The sequence below is a fragment of the Protopterus annectens genome, chromosome 1.part1, assembly GCF_019279795.1.
Source record: "Protopterus annectens isolate FY-2018-M chromosome 1.part1, PAN1.0, whole genome shotgun sequence".
NCBI lineage: Eukaryota > Metazoa > Chordata > Ceratodontiformes > Protopteridae > Protopterus > Protopterus annectens.
In genome coordinates, this window is record NC_056726.1 from 1197580474 (window position 1) to 1197602931 (window position 22458).

The window sequence follows — 22458 nt, forward strand, 5'->3', positions numbered from 1 at the left end:
GCGTTCATGTGGGTTTCCTTCCATATTACAAAGACATGTGTCTGGAGTGTTTCTCCCTGGGCTTCCGCTGGAAATTGGCTTTGTTCCAAGTCAAACTTTCCTAATAAATAAAATAAATTGGCTCTAGGTGATTTGGTCATGAAGAATAATGTTGCCACAAAGGTTGCTGGGCATTTGCTGGTGCTAAGTGGGTTGAGGACTTTGCTTATTCTGACCTATGTTACGGTGAGAGGGGTTCAAGCCATTCTACATGCTTGCTGTGCCAGTGTTAGTGAAAGGATTATATTGTAAAAATGCAACATCTCAGAAAGCATTAACACTGAATTTCGTGTATTAGAAAAGAGGAAGATTGGTAGTAGAATTACAGATTGGGGTGCTATTAGTGATGACCAGAGACTTGCACCCAAAGTGCCATAAAGCATGACAGAAGAATGACAAAGAAGATGAGCAGTAAGTTGTACAAAAAGTGGTGTGACCAGTCCTTCTGTATTGGAGATAGTGCTGTTGAAAGAAAGCTGGACATAAAAGTGACCCAATCAACTTGCCAAAATGAACTAAGGATTGCTAAACTGAATACAGGGGGGGTGAACCAATGAGAGAACGTGGCTTGGAAGTGGATGTCATAATGTTCTGGAGACTAGACATCTTGCTCATGTAAGATTCCTGGCCAATGTCATCAAGTCTCTTGGTTTGGGATCCAAAGACTACTTACGCAGGGGGAGGACATAATAGAAATGGTGTGGTAGTTATTGTAAGAGTGACTCTTCTAAAGGCAGTCAGGAATGTCATCCAAATCAGTGATTGTGTTACAGCACTCAGGCTGTAGTGTAAAACAAGGGCAGGTTTCATAATCATATCTTATCCTATGCTCTACAGCAAGGCTGTAATGATGAGGAGGGGAGTATTCAGGCAGCAGTTGCAGGACCTCTTAGATGTAGCAGGACCAAATAATGTGTTGATAATGGGGGATCTGAATGTTCACACTGGGACAACCAATACAGGATATGAGGACAACGTGGGTCCAAACAGATAGGGCAATATAAATAATGAAGGAAAAAACATTCTAGACTTCTGACTGACAAATGAATTTATGGTGGCAAACACATAGTTCACCAAGGGAGACAGTCACAAGATCACATACAAGACTGGTCAGCATTCAACTTTAGAGACGTCCTCATAGTAAGGAAAGGGCACTGGGGTAGAATCAGAGATTACAAAGTCATCACCAGTGAAACTGGTGACCCGAGCATAAAACAGTGATGGCCACAATCAAATGCAAACAGTAGTCAGAAAATGCATTAAGGTCAACAGAGATTACGCTGAAGACCTGTAAGTTGACTATAGTGAAAGTACAAGAGTACAAGGAGATACTCACGACTATAGCACCTCAGGAAGAAGAAGAAACAGGTAGAGCTGAAGAAGAAGCATGACAATGCCTCAAGACAACGTGTGAGAACTATAGAACAGATATGCATCTGAGCATAAAAGTAAGGTGCATAAAGAATGCTGGTGGTGGAATTCTGGTATCCAGGAAGTTATCAAAACAGTACAGGAAGAAATGAGAGATAGAAAAGACAGACCAGGTTAAGAAGGAGTACTGGCTGCCTAACGAAGAGATTAGGAGCAGTTGCAATGGTAGTGACAAAGGCATAAGAGACAAGGTTTTGAAAGTGACTCAGCAGATGGCACAAGGAAGGTCAATCAGGCTGCAAATCAAGAATGGAAAGATTAAGAAAATAGTTGTCAGACCCCGTTCATAAGAGACACCAGCAACAATCTGCACATCATTCCAGGGGTCATCAGAGACAGCTGATATGATGCCTTTAAGAAGCTTCTGAATAAAAAAAAAAACATTACAAAAGCTGCACTATCCTATGCACAGCCTATGGTGAAAGAGGAAGAAGAACCCAACTGCATATTAAAACTTGAAAAGAGACCACAGCTTTGTCTTTTGTGAGTCACACCACTGTCTTTTTAGTTGCCTGCCCCTTCTGTTAATTTGACCATATATCTCATTTCCTCTCTGCTTTTACTGGTTGGTGGTGAGTAAGCACAAAATTATCATTTTGTGAAATGACCCCCCTTCAACTATTTAAATTTATTAGCCATCCTACTGTATTCCATAGTACCATAATCCAAAAGTGACCACCCCCTTTCAATCTATCTTGCTGTTTTAAAAATAGAGACTCTCCACTAAAACTTAACTTTTTAGACAGTTAAAACGTAAGTTACCTACTGTCACATCTAACTCCACTAGTGCACACTGCAGTATTTAGGATAAACCATTTTTTCATCTTATCTTTAAGCATCTATTGCAAGACCACCAGTTATTGGAAAACCCACATTCTGCCTCTCAGTAGTCATCTTGGGCTTAGTGGTTCTGTTTTCTGCTGGTGAGAGAAGAAGTGCAGTTATATTATTTCCTGGAGACTGCTGATCACCAGAAAGCTTAATAACTGCTTTATAGGTGACAGCTTGGAATCTGTTCTTATATTCTGATCCTGGTGAGAGTAGGAGCAGAGAGCATTGATTCCTGATTCTTTCTGGTTTTAGAGTGAGTGTCTACTTAACGTACTTGATTGGTCTGGTTGTTATTCAAGGCATCTACCAGAAAAAGGCTACAAGCCTGCAGACCCTTGCATCATCTGGGACAAGACTGGACCACCAAACAGGATGTGGCCTGCTTCTCTTCTTGGGATTGGTGCTAACATATTCTTCTGGTGAGAGAAGAAGCAAAGGAGTATTGTATCTCAACAAAGTGAAGCTGTGCTGAGACCAGCATTAGTGGTAGCCAGGCAGTAGCCATTCATGTGACTCCCCTCTTTTCATCATTCTTGACAAGCTAATTCTTTATTTTTCAGTAAGTACTGCTTGATTTCTTTCAGACTTCAGAATATCTGCCCAAATACTTCAACCTTAAATTTTCAGGGTCTGCGTATTAGTTTCCCCTCAAGTGTTTGGCAGTGCCCTGTACAGGCTCAAACACCTTGAGTGACATTTTTTTCTATAAAAGGAATATATAAGGAAACAGTTCCAGTACTTAGTAATAATGACCATCCCTCCTGGTATCTCTAAAGGTCAGTTCCCTTTGCTTTCTCCTATTAACCTGGTGAACTTTGGCATTCTGAGACAGTGTAGCAGCTGCCTCATGTACACAGACATCCCTCTCCTATTACCTCCCAACATTCAGACTTGTGAGAGATGCACTTATTTATCCAAATTGGAAGCAATGCACTCTCAAGCCAAGACTGGAATAGCTGGCCAAGAGGAGAAGGTCAACACCTGCACCATACCACATGCAACACATAGCCCTCCAGAACATCCACCATTACACCTCTCACATAAAAACACAAACCACACACCCACCTTTGCAGAGGCCCTCAATAGAAATCTACCTAATCAGCAGAGCCCTCCAAGGCAGAAATGCACTCGACCACCACAACACAGCACAAACCACAAGACACATAGCTTACCCACACAGTGTGCTCCTCAACCTAAGCCCCTAAGGCAAAGCAGCTTGCCCAATACACTAATCATATGTGACTCAATAGTGAGGTACACTGATGTCCCACTCACTAGGTTGAATAAGGAAAAGGTAACAGTCAGCTGTCTATCAGGTGCCAGAATCCGACACATAACACATGTACTCAGGTCACTCCACAACAAGTGCAAGTATGACTCTGTCATTTTCCATGTGGGTGTGAATGATCTGAGATGCACCTTCCTGAACTACATGAAAAGAGACATGGAGTAGCTCTCGGATTATGTGGCCCAGGTAGGTATGACCCTAGCCCTGATCAGCATACTACTGTCACCCAGAATGATACTGCAGTACAAGCAGAAAATGATTGACTTCAACATTTGACTAAGTTTATGGTGTCATTCTAAGGGGATCCAGTATCTGTCTGCTTGGGATGACATGATTGACAGACCTTGATGCTTTGCCAGAGATGGCCTGCATTTGTCACCCCTGGGTTTCTGGATACTGGCTAAGGCTCTTGCCTCCCCTATAGTGTCTTTTTAGGCGATGTTCCAAAGACCAAATTACCACCATAACAGCTATAAATAAATGCAATCTGAGGGTCATGCTGCTCAATGACAGAAGTCTAGATCTCAAGATGCACTTGCTCGAAGCACTCCTCAAAATGGAGAACATCGACATTTGTGCTGTAACAGAGACCTGGTTTAAAGCAGCAGAAAGCACCCCTGCACTATCAGGCTATGAATCATTCCACACCTTTTCTGCCCCAGAACATGGACCAAAGCTACAAAGGCAGTGGTGTCTACATATTCATAAAGGTTATACACAACTCCAGACTAGTAGCCCAGCATAACGCATCCAAGATACTTCAGGTACAGCTAACATTGGGTAAGACAGTGATTCAGGTTGTAACCTGCTATAGGCCCCCAACCATGTCCCAAGACTCTCACTCCATGTTCCTAAGCACCCAGTAAACTATTAGGGTCCAACCCAACACTCTCATACTACGTGACTTCAATTACCCCTGCATCAACTGGGAAAACTACTCATGCACCAATACACTGGCCCAACACTTCCTGGAATTCATCAATTCCAATGCCCTGGACCAGCTCATTCTTACCCCCACTAGAGGAAGCAACATCCTTGACCTGGTTATTACTAACATGGGTAACCATTGCTCTACACCAATAGTCAATTCCTCCCTGGTTAGATCTGACCACAAACTAATAACCATGGAAATCCACATCTCACCCACACCCCCGCAAAGGTAACCACTATGAAAAACTTCTCCAAAGCTGACTTTGGGCTGCTAAAAACAGAGGTGGCTAACTTCATGGTGCCCATGTCTATGAAAAATAGATGCATGACTGCAGAATCATACATCAATTTACTGTACGGACACGTACATAAATGCATGGAACTAGCAACACCCAACAGAACCAAGATGCTCTCCTCCAAAAAAACAAAACCAGTCTGGTGGCTCCCTGCAATTAATAAACTCTATAACACAACGAAGAAACTGTTGCAGGAAAAGGTGAAGTCCCAAGACTGGTAAAACTACATTATTAGCCTCAACAATAAGTTGAGATCCCTCATCAATACCTCAAAAGCCAGCTATGAAGGCAGAAGAATTGCAGCAGACACTAAAAACAACCACAAAGCCTTCTATAGTTATATCAAGAATCTCCACGGCAATACCCAGGTTTGCTCTGAGTTACTGCATAATGGTACCTCCTTATACTGAGCCAATAGATATTGCCAGCATATTGGCTGACAGATTCAGTGCCAATTTTATCCTTCTCTCCCCCAAAGGACCAATCACAATACCAGAGGAATTCCAGTCACCCAGCATTATTGCAGCACAAGTTAAAGCTGCATTGCCCAAGGCCAAGAATACAGCTTCCATAGGACCCAACAATATCCCTGGATGTGTTCTCCATGAACTACAAAGTGAACTGGCACCACATCTGTGTGTTCAATCACAGCCCTACCTCAGGCTTTGTCCCTTACTGAATGACGCACTGCTACAGTCATCCCTCTCCATAAATGGGGAGTGACTACAGACCCGTACGGCAACTGTGGTCCCACTCCACAAAGGCGGCGCCTCTACGGACCCTGGTAATTACCGCCCCATAAGCTTAACAAGTCTAGTCTGCAAAGCTATGGAGAGGATCATAATGGAGCTCATAAACAAAGATATAGGGGACTTGCAGACATTGGACCCGACCCAGTTTGGCTTTGTCAATGGAAGATCATGCCTTTTGAACTTGGTCGACTTCTTCGAAACAGTCACCAAGGCCATTGATGAGGGAAAGGCAGTCCATACAGCCTACCTTGACCTTGCAAAGGCTTTCGACACAATACCCCACTCGGGTATTGTAGAAAAACTACCAGCTTAAATGTAAACCCATATGTCACAAGATGGGTTGCAAACTGGCTTAAGGACAGAACCCACAGGGTTAGAGTTGCTGGCGCTGTGTCAGACTCCAAGCCGGTCACAAGTGGTGTCCCACAGGGCTCGGTCCTTGGCCCCTTTTGTTTGGGAACTCCTTTTCAGAAGTGCAGGCCAGCCTGGGAGGGCTTTGGGTGACAAAGTTTGCAGACGACTGCAAACTGGGCCATAGTGGAAAGTGCATCGGACACGGATATCCTTCAGAAGGGACTCACGGAAACAGATAGCTGGTGCCAGAGCCATGGCCTGAAGTTAAACGCCAAAAATGTATAGTCATACCCTTCAGGAAAAACAAGGTAACCCCAAGCTACCATATAGGTGGCAATCCACTAAGCACAGAAGAGGTTATCAGGGACCTGGGGACCCAGGTTGACAGTGGCCTTTCTTTTGACACTCACATTGCTAAAGTGGTTAGAAAGACCTTCTACATTGCCCACCTGATCATGAAGGGATTCACATCCAGATCTAGTGAGGTCATTGTTCCCCTGTACTCTTCACTTATCAGACCAATGATCGAGTACAATGCCCCATTCGGGATGTATTTCACCCGACATCTGCAGCAATTGGAGAGACCCCAAAAGTTCCTCACCAAAAAGATAAAGGGACTCCAAAATCTGTCATATGCTGCCAGATTGAAGAAACTCCAGCTCTATTCAGTCGCATACCGTCTGCTCAGAGGTGACATGTGCCTGACATACAAGGCCATGTCCAACCCGGAATTAATGGACATGCTCCACCTCAAAAAATCCAAATCCACCAAAACCACTAGAGCAAGCGACTTAAACCTTAGCACGGATATAAATAGGATGTGCTGGAGGGATAGATTTATCACTCAGAGACTCCCTATGCTGTGGAATAAAATCCCGGTCCATGTGAGGCAGAGCACCTCGCTGACTCTGTTCAAGAGAAATCTAGACCTGTGGATGGGAGATCGTAGGTTTACCCCCGGAATCATATCTGTGTCACTGCTGGACAGAGGCACAACAAACTAATGGGCACAGTATTTTTTCATATAAGGGGTGGCGTAAGCCACAAAAATTTGGGCTAGGCTTATAAATGCCTTAGGGCAGATAGCCTACTATAAACCTATGAACCTATGAACCTATGACCCTGGGAATTATTGCCCCATTAGCCTGATGAGTCTGATATGTAAGGCTATGGAGCACATCATCATCATGGACCTAATAAGCAAGGATATAGGGAATCTTCAAACTCTAGATCCCATGCAATTTGGTTTTAAGAAAGGTAGATCATGCCTGTTCAACCTGGTTGACTTCTTTGAGTCAGTTGCCAGAGCTGTGATTGAGGGCAAGGCAGTTCATACAGCCTACCTCAATTTGGCCTAGGCCTTTGATACCATTCCTCACTCATGAATTATTGATAAACTCACCAAACTAGGCATCAGCCCCAGTATCACTAGTTGGGTTGCAAATTGGCTCACAGATAGAACCCACAGTGTAAAAGTAGCATACTCCAAGTCAGACTGCCGACCAGTCACAAGTGGAGTCCCACAGGGATCAGTCATGGGTTCTCTCCTGTTTGGCATCTACTTCTCAGAAGTCCAGGCCAACATGGAGAGACTCTGGCTGACTAAATATGCAGACGACTGCAAGCTGGGTGAATTTGTTAACTCTCCAAGTGATGTAGACATCCTGCAGAAAGGCCTAACTGAGACCAATGACTGGTGCTGAAACCATGGCCTTAAGCTTAATGCCAAAAAATGTGTCCTCATCACCTTTTGGAAAAACTCAGTTCCCACTAATTACCATACTGACGGGAGCCCACTGAACACTGAAGACACTATAACTTATAACTATCCTATAACTATACCTCACTAGACACATGCACCAGCTGGAAAGTCCACAAAAGTACCTCATGAAGAGGATCCTAGGCCTTAAATGCATGCCCTACATGGACAGACTCAAAAAACTCCAGCTATTCTCTGTTTCATATTGTCTACTAAGGCGATCTCTGCTTGATTACAAAGCCATGTCTGATCCAGCTCTGTTAGAAATGCTACATCTATTGAAATCCCAATCCCTCCACACCACACGCTCCAGAGACCTCAACCCCATTACCACAATCAACAGAACATGCTGGAGGGATACGTTCATAACCCAGAGACTGCCCATGCTCTGGAATAGACTTCCCCTACATGTCAAGCAGAGCACCTCATTGACCCTCTTCAAGAGAAATCTTAATGAGTGGATGGGAAATAGAAAGTTCAGCCCAGGGATCACTCTAGTGGCTCTACTTGATAAAGGCACTGGGAACTAACGTTGGGCAGCATGATGCCAAGGCACTTCTATGGGCTAGGCTTGTAATGGCTCCAGGGCCATTAGCCTAGTACCCACCTATGAACCTATGAACCAACCTTGAGAAAGTAAGATCACTAAAGAAACTGAAATTAAGGAAGCCTGGAAAAGCAGCAGCTCAAATGAAATCAGAGCAAATATGATCAATATGTTGGGTGTGTTAGGGAAGAAATAGTGCCGGAAGGTACTTGTCACAGTATGGCATGAAAGGGGTATTCCAAATGACTGAAGAGTAAACACTGTAGTGCCAGTGTAAAGGAACAAAAAGGACTTTTACAACTGCAGGGAGAGCAGTTTTATTAAACTCCTTCCACACTGCATAGAAAGTGATGGAAAGGGTGACTGATAAATTAATATGTAGAACAGAAGAAAGTCACATATAATATGAGCACTATGGCTTTAGATCAAGAAACAGCACAGCTGACCTGATGTTTGCAGTGAGACCAATAGTGGAGAAGAAGTTGGAGATGAGGAAAGAGTCTAACTGGACATGTCCAGACTTGCCCCCGGATTCATGAAGCTTGGCGCAAGTCCGGTGTAAAGCTTGCACCGGCCGTGCGGCATAGATGTGGAGTAGTCGCGCCTTTTGCATATTAATGAAGGCGTGCAGCTGCCACAGCCACGTGCATAGGAAATGTGCGCGAGTGCAAGGGGCGTATCGAAGTTGCACAGGGAGGTGTGTCAATGTCGGTTTTCGAGGAGCAACCTAAACTGCTGAATATTATATTCCGCCAGCAATAGTAATCGTACCTATCAGTGTCCATGGAGACTGAAACGTATGCAAAGCAGAGTCCCTGCGAACAGAAAATGAAGACTCAAACACAAATGCATGGTAGGGAATAACGGGTTCCTACCCATGAACAAATGACAGGAAAACCGTGTGCCTGTAGTCTAACGTAGTGTTGATAGCTATACCATGTGGAAGTGAGACGTATCAGATGTTAGCGTGCAGCCAGTAGGTACGTCCAGTCCAACGGAGAGGGTCACCAGCCGACCCATAATTTGAGGGAGGGAACATAGCTGTGCAGATGTGTCCATAACAAAATACATGAGGAGAAATGTAGATATAGGTAGTGACCATATGTCTGAATCATATCCCACAAGCCATGTAATAGTCACATACAAAAGGTATGTCCATATTTCACATACCAAATGGTCATAGGTTCATAGGTTCATACTAGGCTATCTGCCCTGGGGCATTTATAAGCCTAGCCCGATAGTGTTTGGCTTACGCCACCCCTTGATTTGAGTATACTGTGCCCTTATTAAAGTTTAGTTTACTGTGCCTCTGTCTAATAGTGACACGGAAGTAATCCCCGGGACAAACCTACGATTCCCCATCCACTCATCAAGATTCTTCTTGAAGAGAGTCAGTGAGGTGCTCTGCCTAACATGAATTGGAATTCTATTCCAGAGCGAAGGGAGCCTCTGGGTTATGAATCTGTCCCTCCAGCATGTTCTATTTATTTCTATGCTGAGGTTCAAGTCCCTCGAGCGCGTGGCTCTAAGGGATTTAGATTTACTGAGGTGGAGCATGTCCATTAATTCGGGGTTGGACATAGCTTTATATGTCAGGCATAGATCGCCTCGAAGTAGGCAGTATGCAACTGAGTAGAGCTGGAGTTTTTTTAACCGAGCAGCATATGGAATCTGTTTGAGTCCCTTGATCCTCCTGGTGAGGTACTTTTGGGGTCTTTCTAATTGCTGCAGGTGTCGGGTAAGGTACATCCCAAAGGGGGCATTGTATTCTATGATGGGCCTGATGAGGGATGAATAAAGGGGCACGATTACCTCTCTTGATCTAGATGTGAATCCTTTCATGATGAGGTGGGCTATGTAGAAGGTCTTTCTAACCACTTTGGCAATGTGGTTGTCAAAGGAGAGACTGCTATCAACGTGGGTCTCCAGATCCCTAATTACTTTCTCTGTACTTAATGGGTTACCACCTATGTGGTAATTTGTAGGCAGATTGTTTTTGCCAAAGGGTATGACTATACACTTCTTGGCATTTAGCTTTAGACCATGGCTCTGGCACCAGTTATCCATCTCTGCGAGACCTTTTTGAAGGATGTTTGTGTCAGCTGGAGAGTCGATTATGGCGCCCAGTTTGCAGTCATCTGCGAACTTGGTGAGCCATAGTCCTCCCACGTTCGCCTGTACCTCAGAAAAGTAAATACCGAACAAAGAGGTCCCAGGACAGAACCTTGTGGGATGCCACTTGTGACTGGTTTCGAGTCTGACATGGCTCCAGCAACTCTGACTCTGTGGGTTCTGTCTTTGAGCCAGTTTGCGACCCATTTTGTGACATAGGGGTTTATATTTAGGCTGGATAGCTTATCTATGATGCCCGAGTGGGGTATTGTGTCAAATGCCTTTGCAAGGTCCAGATAGGCTGTGTGGACTACCTTCCCTTCATCTATGGCCTTGGTGACTGTTTCGAAGAAGTTGACCAGGTTCAAAAGGCAGGATCTGCCCTTGATGAAGCCAAATTGGGTAGGATCTAGTGTCTGTACGTTGCCAATGTCTTTGTTTATGAGTTCCATGATGATCCTCTCCATAGCCTTGCATCAAGCTTATGGGGCGATAGTTTCCAGGGTCTGCAGAGGCGCCACCTTTGTGGAGTGGGACCACTGTTGCTGTACGCCATTCTTTGGGCACATATCCTGTAGTGAGGCTGAGATTGTACAGCAGTTTTACTTGAGGGATTAGTTCTTCTTGGAGTTCATGTAGTACGCAACCCGGGACGCCATCTGGTCCCATGGAAGCAGTGTTTTTTGCTTTGGAGAGGGCGGCCTTCACCTGAGCATCAGAGATGTTTGGGAGGCTGCACTCTGCTGGGATAGATACTTGCTCTTTTGTGGGGGAGGGGGTGGAGAAGTTTGCACTGAACCTGTCTGCCAGGATATTGGCGATGTCTGTGGGTTCAGTGTATTTTTTGTCGTTTAGAATCAACTCAGAACAAGTCTGGGAGTTGCATCCCAGGTTCCTAACATAACTGAAAAAAGCATTATGATTGTTTTTAGTGTCCTGCACAATTTTTCTCTCGAAGCTGGCGTTGGAGGATTTTATGAGGGATCGTAATTTTTTGCTAGTACTGATCAGAGATGCCTTCCCTTTTAGGATTTTGCTCTATCATGTAGTAGCTTCCTCCTTCTGTTGTACAGTTTATTTATGGCTGGGGTCCACCAGACTGGATGCCTGCCTTTGGATGATTGGATCTTGATTTTGTTTGGGATAGCATGATCCATGCATTCCTGGAGATGTCTGTAGAATGCGTTTATATAGGATTCTGCAGTTTGGGCCATAGTTTCCACTGGCCCTGGGGCCTTGAAGGATTCCACTTCAGTTTTGAGAAGTGTGAAGTTCGCTTTTGAGAAGTTTTTCACTGTGGTTTTCTGGGCTGGGGCTGGGGTCGGGATGTGGATATCCAGTGAAATTAATTTATGGTCTGATCTTACCAATGAGGGATATACTTCTGGTATGGAGCATAGAGTCCCCATGTTGGTAATGATCAGGTCTAGCATGTTTTCCCCTCTTGTGGGAGTGGTGACTAGTTGTTCCATAGCATTTGAGTTTATAAATTCCAGGAACCTTTGGGCTAAGGTGCTGGGGCTTGAGTAATGCTCCCAGTCTATGTTTGGGTAGTTGAAGTTGCCCAATATAATGGTGTTCGGAGAGATCTTAGTGTTCTCCAATGTTTTCAGAAAAGCCGAGTGGGATGCCTGACTTTGAGAGGGTGGTCTGTAGGATGCTATAAACTGAAAAGCAGTCTTGCCCACTGTCAGTTGCACATGGATGGTCTCTGATACTTCGTGCACTGCCACTAACCTGGAGGTATGGATATCCTTGATAAATATGGAAACTCCCCCTCTTTTTGTGGTTCGGTCCGGGTTTTGGGGCCGAAAAGCATGATATGAGGTATAACCTGGTAGTGCTGGGGTGCTCTCTGGAGCCTTGAACCAGGTTTCTGTCACTGCACAGATATCGATGTTCTCCATACTGAGGAGAGCTTCGAGTGCATGCATCTTGAGGTTAAGACTTCTGGCATTTAGCAGCATTACCCTTAGTTTCTTGTTCCTTGTGCTGTCTATGGAGGTGGGTTTGACTTTTGAGCCTTGCCTAAAAAAGGCACTATGGGGGTGGCAAGAGCCTTTGCCAATATCTGAAAACCCACGGGTGACAGGTGCAAGGCATCCCTAGCGAAGCAACGTGGTTTGTCGAGCTTGTCATCCCAGGCTGACAGACACTGGATCCCCTTTGAATGACACCAAAATTTTAGCCAATTGTTAAAAATCGATCATTTTGTCTTTATACTGTGGCATCATTTTAGGTGAGGGTAAGATGCTGCTCAAGGTCAGGGTCATACCGGCCTGGGCTACATGATCAGAGAGCTCCTCTATGTCTCTTTTCATGTTGTCGAGGGAGGTACATCTCAGGTCATTCACGCCAGCATGTACAATGACTGAGTCATATTTGTATTTGCTTTGGAGTGACCTGAGTATTGCGTTATGTGGCGGATCCTAGCGCCCGACAGGCAGCTCACTGTGACCTTCTCTTTATTCAGCCTGGTGAGCGGGACGTTAGTGTGTCTGACAATAGAGTCACCTATTACAAGGGTATCAGGTGTGTTATTCAGCCTTAAGGGCTGTGACTGCTTGGCACACTGACTTTGTGTGCTATGTGTTGTACGTGTTTTGTTTTGGGGTAGCGTTTGCTTGGATGTCTGCTTTGGAGGTCTCTGTTGCTTAGGTAGATTTTTATTTAGAGCCTCCAAGTATGTTTTTGTGTTTTTATGTGTTTGGTTCACTGTTGTGGTGGGACTATGTGTTACTGGAATTGTGTTGTGTGAGGTTACCTTCTCCTTCTGACTGGTTACACCAGTTTTGAGATGAGAGAGCTCAGCCTCCAGTTTGGCTATATGGTTGCATCTCTCACATATATTTGAACCTGTTTGGAGGAGGAGAGGGTTGTCCGTGTACATGAGACAGTTGTAACATTGCCTCAAAATTCCCAGATTCACCAGCTGGACTGGAGAGGAAACCACTGAGTGACCTTTGGACATGTTAGAGTAATATAGGGAACTCAATTAAAACAGACCAATAGGGGACAAGGTAATCATAGAGAGTATAAGAGTAAGTAGTGCTTATGGTTTATTAGTGCTAACATGTAAGATTACTTATTTGGACCAGTGAGGGGCCTTAGAATGAGAATATGGTGTTTAATTTGAGAGATAGAGCAGTTCTAAGGGAAAAAGTGAAGAGCAGACTTTGTGGAGCCAGGAATAGTTTAAACCCAATTAGGCAGCACTGCCCGATGTTGCGCTATGTGCAAAAATGCACAAAAATGTGATAGGAAATAGCATACGCATGTTAACGAAACAGAAGGAGCATATAAACGAGCCATAACAACACGGACACATGTAGGCCGAAAGGAACAGTATGATCCATACCGTCGACCAAGATTACCACCTGTCCCACTTTGCGAGTGACAGTCCCTCTGTGGGCAGATGTGTCCTGACACAAACATGTAAAACTGGCAAATGTCCAGAGAATATAGGACATAATTCCTCCATAGACGTCATGCAATAGTTGAATAATACATATTTCACTGGACGTATAATACATAAATGTCATAACAAACAGAATAAGATACTGAAATGCTACAAGAATAAGCTTAGATATAGGCAAGAATTGTAAGTTCTATCTGCCGAACTGACCGTGGGTATGTGTCAGCCTGTAAAATATGCTGTGTTCACCACAACTGTCACAGTAGGGTTGCCACCCTTACAAATGGCCAAAGTGGGACATGTTTGGTGCAGACATCAGACTGTACAGGCCTTCACATACCCACGGCCAGTACAAAGGACAGAACATAACTGTGTTGCCTACAGAAAAGCATATTCCTGTAGCATTTTAGTTGCTTATTCTGTTTCTCATAACAGTCAGGTATTTCAGATACAGAATTAACTGTTTAATGCAACTATCACATAACATATATGAAATATGTTTGTCCTAAAATCTCAGGATATTTGCCATGCTGACAATTACATGTCAGGACACAACTGCTCAAAGAGGGACTGTCCTTCGCAAAGTGGGACAGGTGGTAATCCTATGTCACACAGTGGCCAATTGAAAAGGTGGAAACACAACCGTTGACTGTGGGGAGGCAATGTCCACAACAGTCGGACATGTGTAAGGAATAGCTTGGACATAGGAAAAGGTGCCATCCTACCAATGAGTAGAACAGGCTGGCAAAATCTGGAAGGCAGCTGTATAATCCGAACGTGTATGTGACACAGTCGAACGGGTAGTACCCGGATACACCAACCAAGTAATGAAAGTGAAGTATGGGCGTGTACCTATGTGTGTGAGGTATAGCATGTGGAAACAAACATGGCAGGGTAGTCCACACAACCATAAAGGTACCCGACACATGTAGGGTAGTCAATGTGTAACTCTGGCCGTGTCATGGGCCAACAACCAAAGTACTGCTCTATGGGGTGTGAGTAATTCGCGTGTGAAAGGTGTGTGTCTAATGGTAAATTCCTCAAAGGCGATACTTGTGTCATATGCAGAAAAGGTGAACCGGAGATGTATGAGGGGGCAGCGGGTGAAGTGGAAAGAAACACAACCTCATGTAGAAACTGCTGCAAGACAAGCAGATAGGCCATAGTGTAGAACACAATCCCACAAACATATGAATAACGAAATATGCGAGACAAATGTATAAATACGGCACCGTCACATACCCACAGATGGGTCCTGATGGAACTGGCCATAACAAACGCAACACACCTGGATGCATAATAGCCTACCCAGCATACCCTCCACAACACACAACCTGCCACCATACCAGAACGTCCACCAAATCCAGCTGTACTTGGTCCACTGGTTTGTTGCAGAAACAGCTGCACACAGTGACCCCTATGCATATGTAGTAGGTATTGTCACCCTAGGCAGTGTCAGGATTGCAAACCATGTATCCCCTGCAGGTAAAACCCCCTGCATGTTTTCGTGCAGCCACAAAAATCTTCGTTATCTAACTTGCTTTGGTCTTGACCAATTTTTGGGATATCCCTCACAGGATGACCAACTTGTGTAAATAGCAGAATGGGTATGATGACATGATGTCCAATCCAGTAGATAACTGGACACAAGTCAGAACGTGCAGTGGAGGTCCATGACACTGTCCAGCCCTAAGTGGGCGTGCATAACCTACCACCCAGGATAAAATACCTTCCCGTGATACATGTGTCCAGACACGAATAGGAGGGAGAATATAATGCACACATTTGCAAAGTGGAAAACAGCATGAGGGCGAGGAAGACACTATGTAAACAGGTCAACCCTGATCAAGTGTGAGGGACACTGACTGTGTGTAGTCGTGACTGACCATACCTGTCAACCTGTGTGAGTAAGATATCTGGACAGAGCTGTGAATATAAGTGAGACAAAGGTCCAAAATCAGGGACAATCTGTAAACATATATCTTAGAAACATAGAATTTGATAGAATAACAGTTTGCACATTGGCATTAATGTCTGAAGTATGAAGTCTGAAACCCAACTGTCTGTCAGCACATTCCAACTGCAGTCTTTAATGCTGAGCTACTGCTGTGCCAGAACACAACAGCGTATTACAGAGGTCCGTGCCATACCACTCAACTGTCTGGATAGTCGCAGAATGACTAGGGTCACCACCTGTCCCACTCTGTGAGTAGTAATCCCTCCGTAGGCAGCTGTGTCCTGTGAAAAATATCAAGACATAGCAAATGTCCTGAGAGTTTATTTCCTAATTTACTTTAATAGTCGCATAAAATGATTATTTTATATATGAATCCTCGATATGTTATGTGAAGTAGCATAAGCAATTCAAATGTTACTAGAATAAGCTATTATATGTACAAAAAAGGTTAAAGTTCAGTACTATGCATGGCTGTAGGTATGTTTTGTCCTGGAAAATCTGACATCTCTACAGAATATGACCCACTTTGGGCAGTCAAAAAGGTGGCAACCCTAAGAATGACCACAGCTTCACCCCATAGTGTTGGTGTGTGCCTCCGACAATCTGCACCAGTGTGGTAAATAGCTGAGGGTTGACGTCACTAAATAATGAGAAATATCCTGAGTATAAGACTCCACAACCTGCAGAAAAGTCATGCTAATGCAAAACCTAGCATTCTATCAATGTTCTAAGCTTGTAAGAGCAATTGTTAAAATGTGTCCCTAATTGTCCCCCCATTGTGTAGGTTTTGCGCAGGTTCGGTGCTCTAAGATGTTGAGAGGTATGGTCTGTACCTATTTACAGGAACAGCCCTTCACACTTGTGTAATGTACAACTGCATATCTGTAATCACTTCATGTCCAAAAATAATAAACCCCGTATGACTGTATACAGGTAATAGTCAAATGTGAATGGGAGCACCCCTTACTGTGGAGTATGGACTGTAACAACCCCACCCATAATATATAATGCCAACAGAATAAGCTGCTGACAGGTGCCCAAACACCTGTGTCTATAAACACAGGTAAAATTTCAAAATAGGGAGATAATCCCTGTCCATATGCTTCGTCTGACATTTCACCTCGGCCAAGGAAGTTCCATTCACCAGGTGGGCAAGCCGAAACCCAGATCACTACATGAACACCCTGACAATCAAAGACCTGTATGTGGCTGGACTATATGCCTTGGTGTTCTGCACATCCTCGGAGTGATTAACAATGCAGCCAGAGTCCACAGCAGTAGGCAATAGGGAATGTGTAATGTGTAGTACCGCCTTTTTCCCAGCAGGAGAATGGATGCCTGTGTCGTAGGTGAAGTGGCGAGGTGTATGTTGATGTAGCTAAGTACTATGGGTATGCATATCAATGAGGGAGAACACCAATAGAATCGTGGTTCCGGTATCCGGCCAACGTGAATTCAGTCCCGGTTGACCTACGACCACTGCACATATAACTTGAAAGTGTAAGGAAAGCGTTCATGCAGTATACACATTTAAATATGTAAAGGTGAACGTGTGTTTCACAGTAGTCCATAAACTGGAATACAGATATGTAACTGTTACGGTCAGAATTATGAAAGTTCATGGAAGCACAATTATCTGTGAAACATATGTAACCCACAATAAGGATATGCAAGTGCGCTTGCGCGTGTGTAATCCGCTCACAGAATAGAAAATGAATGGTGTTTTTCCCACGTTCTATGTACATGGCTCATACCTGTTAAACCCGTAAAGTACGAAACCGGACAAAGCCATAACAACAACTGGTACAAATAGGGACAATCCCCAGATATTGCCCTAACAAACATAGAAAGTGGATAGAATAACAGGTGTGTCACTAGCATGGATTCTCTGAAGGGTATGAAGTCGTAACCTGAAATGTTTGTCATTATTTACTGTCAGTCTTTAATGATATGCCACTAACTTGCCAGATAGACACAAGGTTATGAAAAACGGACCAAAGATAAGAGGCAAACAGCTGTACATGCAGCAGAAATCTGTACAGTTGAAAGGTATGATATGGATATGTATATATATATATATATATATATATATATATATATATATATACACATATATCCACAGACATAATCCAAAGCAAATTACGAGATGAGGAATGTACAGACATATGTATATATGTACATATATATATATCTAGACACACACGATACATGAATAGATATATACACAACAAACATATGTCCCTGTATATATAACACATGTACATAAATAGGTCACGGTATAGCTAATATGGATAGACAGACAGACATGCATAAAAGGAGAATACACCAATGGTTTCCAAACCATTGCCCGGAAAGTACCACTGTGACAGGGCCTGCAAGTTCTACACGTTAAACATGAATATAGGTGTCCATTGCAGGACCCCAAAAATTTATCCTGTATGAAGTGCGAACCGTCATTGATGCAAAAGAAGTCACACCTGCAACTATGATATAGGTGTACATGCAACAGTAGCAAGTGCAAGGGTAATAACACATGGGTCGATGGAATGTATGACATACGAGCTGATATCCGCAGAGTGGGGAGTGCTCAGAAGTGTCCTCACACTTTATTATTGCTCACATTAAACATGTCTAATGGGTACTGTGGAGGTGTGTCAGGTATGGGAATCATGGGTATGCAGAATTGGGCCAAGGTGTTGGTTGGCACAGATCTATTAGGTACGCCCCATGGGAGTGATCAATATACCTATGTGGGTATAGCACACGCCTACATTCTCCAAAAAGGTGCAACTCATCTACTGGATATTGTGTAAACCATTGGGGGAAGACGTAGGGACCTATATCAGTGTCATGTAGGTGATTATCATGGATGGACACGCATACGACCAAGATGGTAACCATACCTGCCAGAATGTCAGAATAAGACAGCTGGACTAAGGCATAGTACACGACAGACAAATAGGGACTATATTAAATATACCTCAGACAAAGTCAGACCATTGACAGAATAATTGTGTAGTCAGGAATACGAATGTTATGAGAGTTAGTAATCATGAAATAGAAATGTCAGTCATGATTACCTAACCGCACAGTCCATCATGGCTTGCCAGCAATCTACCAGAAAGGCACATTATCATGACAAATGTAACAGAATCATAGGTCAAACCCGAGGGTGTATACCCATAATGTGTACAGGTGAGAGGTATGAAGGTAACCCATCCTAATGAAATGTACAGAACTAGTGATACTAGGTGGACAGGTGAGAAGAAAGACGTCAGGACAAATGACAAAACATATACAAGTCATAAGCATGTTTGTCCACAAATATGAATTACAATGTATGGCCTGTGAAAGTCAATGCGGAAGGTTAATAGATTCAAAAGACGTGTCCCTCAGGGTGTCATGCAGTGTCACCGATACAGTGTCCAGTCCCCCATACTCATACGTGAGCTCTGCCACTGACGGAAAGCACAAATACCGGCGTACACATAAGGTACATGATGGAATAATTAGTGTGGATATGCACCTGTTAGCCTGTGTGAGGAATATAACCCAGTGGGTGGGTGTGTCCTGCAATAGGAATGTAATGGTAACTGGCCTGTGATGGCGCCATGTATTGTGTGTATTGGCGTAAGGAAATTGATGTCCAGTATCAGAAACATACCTCACAACTGTACGAATGTGCAGATGTATGCCTCATATGTGTGGTGTGTTCCTCTCACAATCTGTACCTGTCTGCCAAATACCTGAGAACTGACGTCATTAAATAATGATAACCATATGTGTTTAAGACCCCAAATCCCTCAGAAATGTCATACTAATGCAAAACCTATAATACTGTCAACTATCTATGTTTGTAAGAGCAATATGTAGAATCTGCCCCTATCTGTCCCCGCATCATGTTAGGCTTTGTACAGATGTTTTGCACTAGGAGGTTGATAGGTATGATCAGAAACAGATACATGTCTGAGGAAACAGCATTATCGACTGCAAGATAACTCAGAAGGTATGAAAAGCGCTGCAGTAGGAAGTTCATCCGCAGGTATGTGCTGACATGTCAAATGACACAGCAGTCTACAGGAAGTACCTATAGGGTGTCACCTTTATCAATGATGACAGTGGGACATACCCACAACCATGCATACACCACAAATAGACATAGCACACAGCAAAGCCTAGGCCATGATACACAAAGCCTCTGGCGTGTATGGATTGAGTGAGAGTACAGCAAGTAAAGATGACTGCCAGGCTATTCAGCAAATACCTGCAGGGGCGTGCAAGACCGCCCGTAACACGAACATTGCACGGACAATAATAAACAAACTAATAAGAAGCACAAACTTCTCCGAAGCCACTAAAAAGCCAGCAAATACCACCATCCAACAAAATATATGCAAAATATGCAAACAAACGTAATTTATTCAAAACTGAAGTGCAAATTATTACATACACTTTTCGTCGGAGCTCCTGCCCCAACTTCCTCAGACAAACACTAACCAACAGTTGAATTACCATATATATGTTAATTACACCAATTATCCTATTAATTCAAATTTTATAATTTTAAAATTTTAAAGTGACAATATGCTTTATAAAAAATTCAATCACAAAATGCTATTATCTGTATTACATATTTGGTATTACATATTTGGTATATAAACATTACATTTTCTCCAAATTCTCTTTAAAATCAATTATTTACTCAATGCAAAATTCGGAAACATAATAAAACCTATTCACAAATTATGTCTGTATGTATATAATACGTGATAACTATAATACAAGTATATATATAAAATCAACATTGTAAATACAAAAACATCATAAAAATACGATTCAAATAAAACAATTTTATTTGCATACTGCGTCCTACACTAATAAACAATAACTATTAAATGTAACATTTTTTAAACTAGGTATTGAATATTATCAAGAGAAACTTTCATTTAAACGTGGGTAACAAACTTCTTATTCATAAATGCATCTAAACTATGAATATATAAAAAATTCAGAAAAAATTGTAATTACAGATATGTAATTACAAATAAATACATATGCATAAAATTAAATAAATGGAATTACATAATTACATGTATTTGAACTTTTAAAAAATATATATATTTATTACCATACATGAAAAATGCTATATTTACACTATATAATATGTTACCTCTCTAGATTTTTTAGCCGTAAAATACACTTGAGGGAACACATTTCATTAATACCAGGTAATCTACACGTAGTCCTGAGCTGCCAAATGAGCTCCTTTCTTTCTAATTTCAAAGCATCATGACCCCCTCTTCCATCAGTAACCAACTGGTCAATAACCCTGAACTTAAAACTATGCCCTGGAAAATCAAAGGCATGCTTAGCCAAAGCATTTTCCATTTTCCTCCCATTTATGTTATAAATATGCTCTTTTATCCTTTCACATAGTTTTCTATCGGTCTTTCCGATGTAGAATGCTTGGCATTGGGTGCATTTAGCTAAATAGACCACTTGCCTACTATTACAATTATATTTTAGTTCTGATCTATAATGCTTATTGTTTATAGTAAACTTAATCCCTTCATCTATATATTTACAGCATCTACACATAAGGCACTTGTACATCCCTACCTTAGTTGTGAAAGGATTTCTTTTCCTCTGCAATATTTCCTTGAGGTTATTACCCCGTCTAAAATTATTTTAGGCTTATCCGGGAGGAGTTCCCTAAAGAAACTATCATTAATAAGATAGTCCCAGTTCTTCATCACTATATTCGATATATAGTTAGAGTCCAAACTGTATGTACAAATGAAATTGCATCCATGGACTATATCTGACCTCGCCTTTGTAACTGGAATATCAATATTATTCCCTTGGATATTACTCAAAATAGGAACATAGTCACCTCTTAGTCTCTTAGCTCTCACTTCTGTTAAAATTTCCATTAGGAAATCCATAGGGCAGCCCCTTTGTGTGAAAAAACTTAACATAGTATCACACTCTTCATGAAATTCCTTTTCTATGGTGGTCATTCGGGCTGCCCTCACCAGTTGCCCCTTAACCACAGATCTTTTTTGGTGTCTAGGATGGCAACTGGTATAATGAAGGTACATATTAGAATAAGTTTCCTTTCTATAAATTTTAGACACATATGCCTTCATTGCATAGTCTTTCCTCAAAGAGACATCTAAATACTCCATACTATTTTTATCAAAATGAGAAGTGAAGCTCAGGAAATTTGTTGTTCCATTAAACCATGCTAGACAATCACACAGTTGATTCTCAGTCCCTTGGAATAAAATAAAAATATCATCCAAGAACCATGTGTAATATATAATATTGCCTTCAAATTCATTATTACTTAGCACAAAGGACCTCTCCCAGAACGCCATTACCAAATTAGCAATAGCAGCCCCACAGGGTGAACCCATAGCCACCCTGATCTTTTGGTGGTAAATGTCATTATTAAATTTCAAATAATTATATGAAAGAACCGTGTCCATCAACTCCTCAACCAGTTTAACAACATTAACTGGTGCATTCAAGAGATACAACATATTAGACACCCATTCAATTCCTAGATAGTGTGGGATACTAGAATACAGATCTTTTACATCCACTGTGACAAAGTAGGATTCAGGAAAAAATGATAAACCATTAATTGATTTCAAAAAAGACCATGAGTCTTTCGAAATTTGTCTTTCCATTAAAACATATTTTTGCAATATGTTATCCAATAACCTTGCACAAGTGAATGTA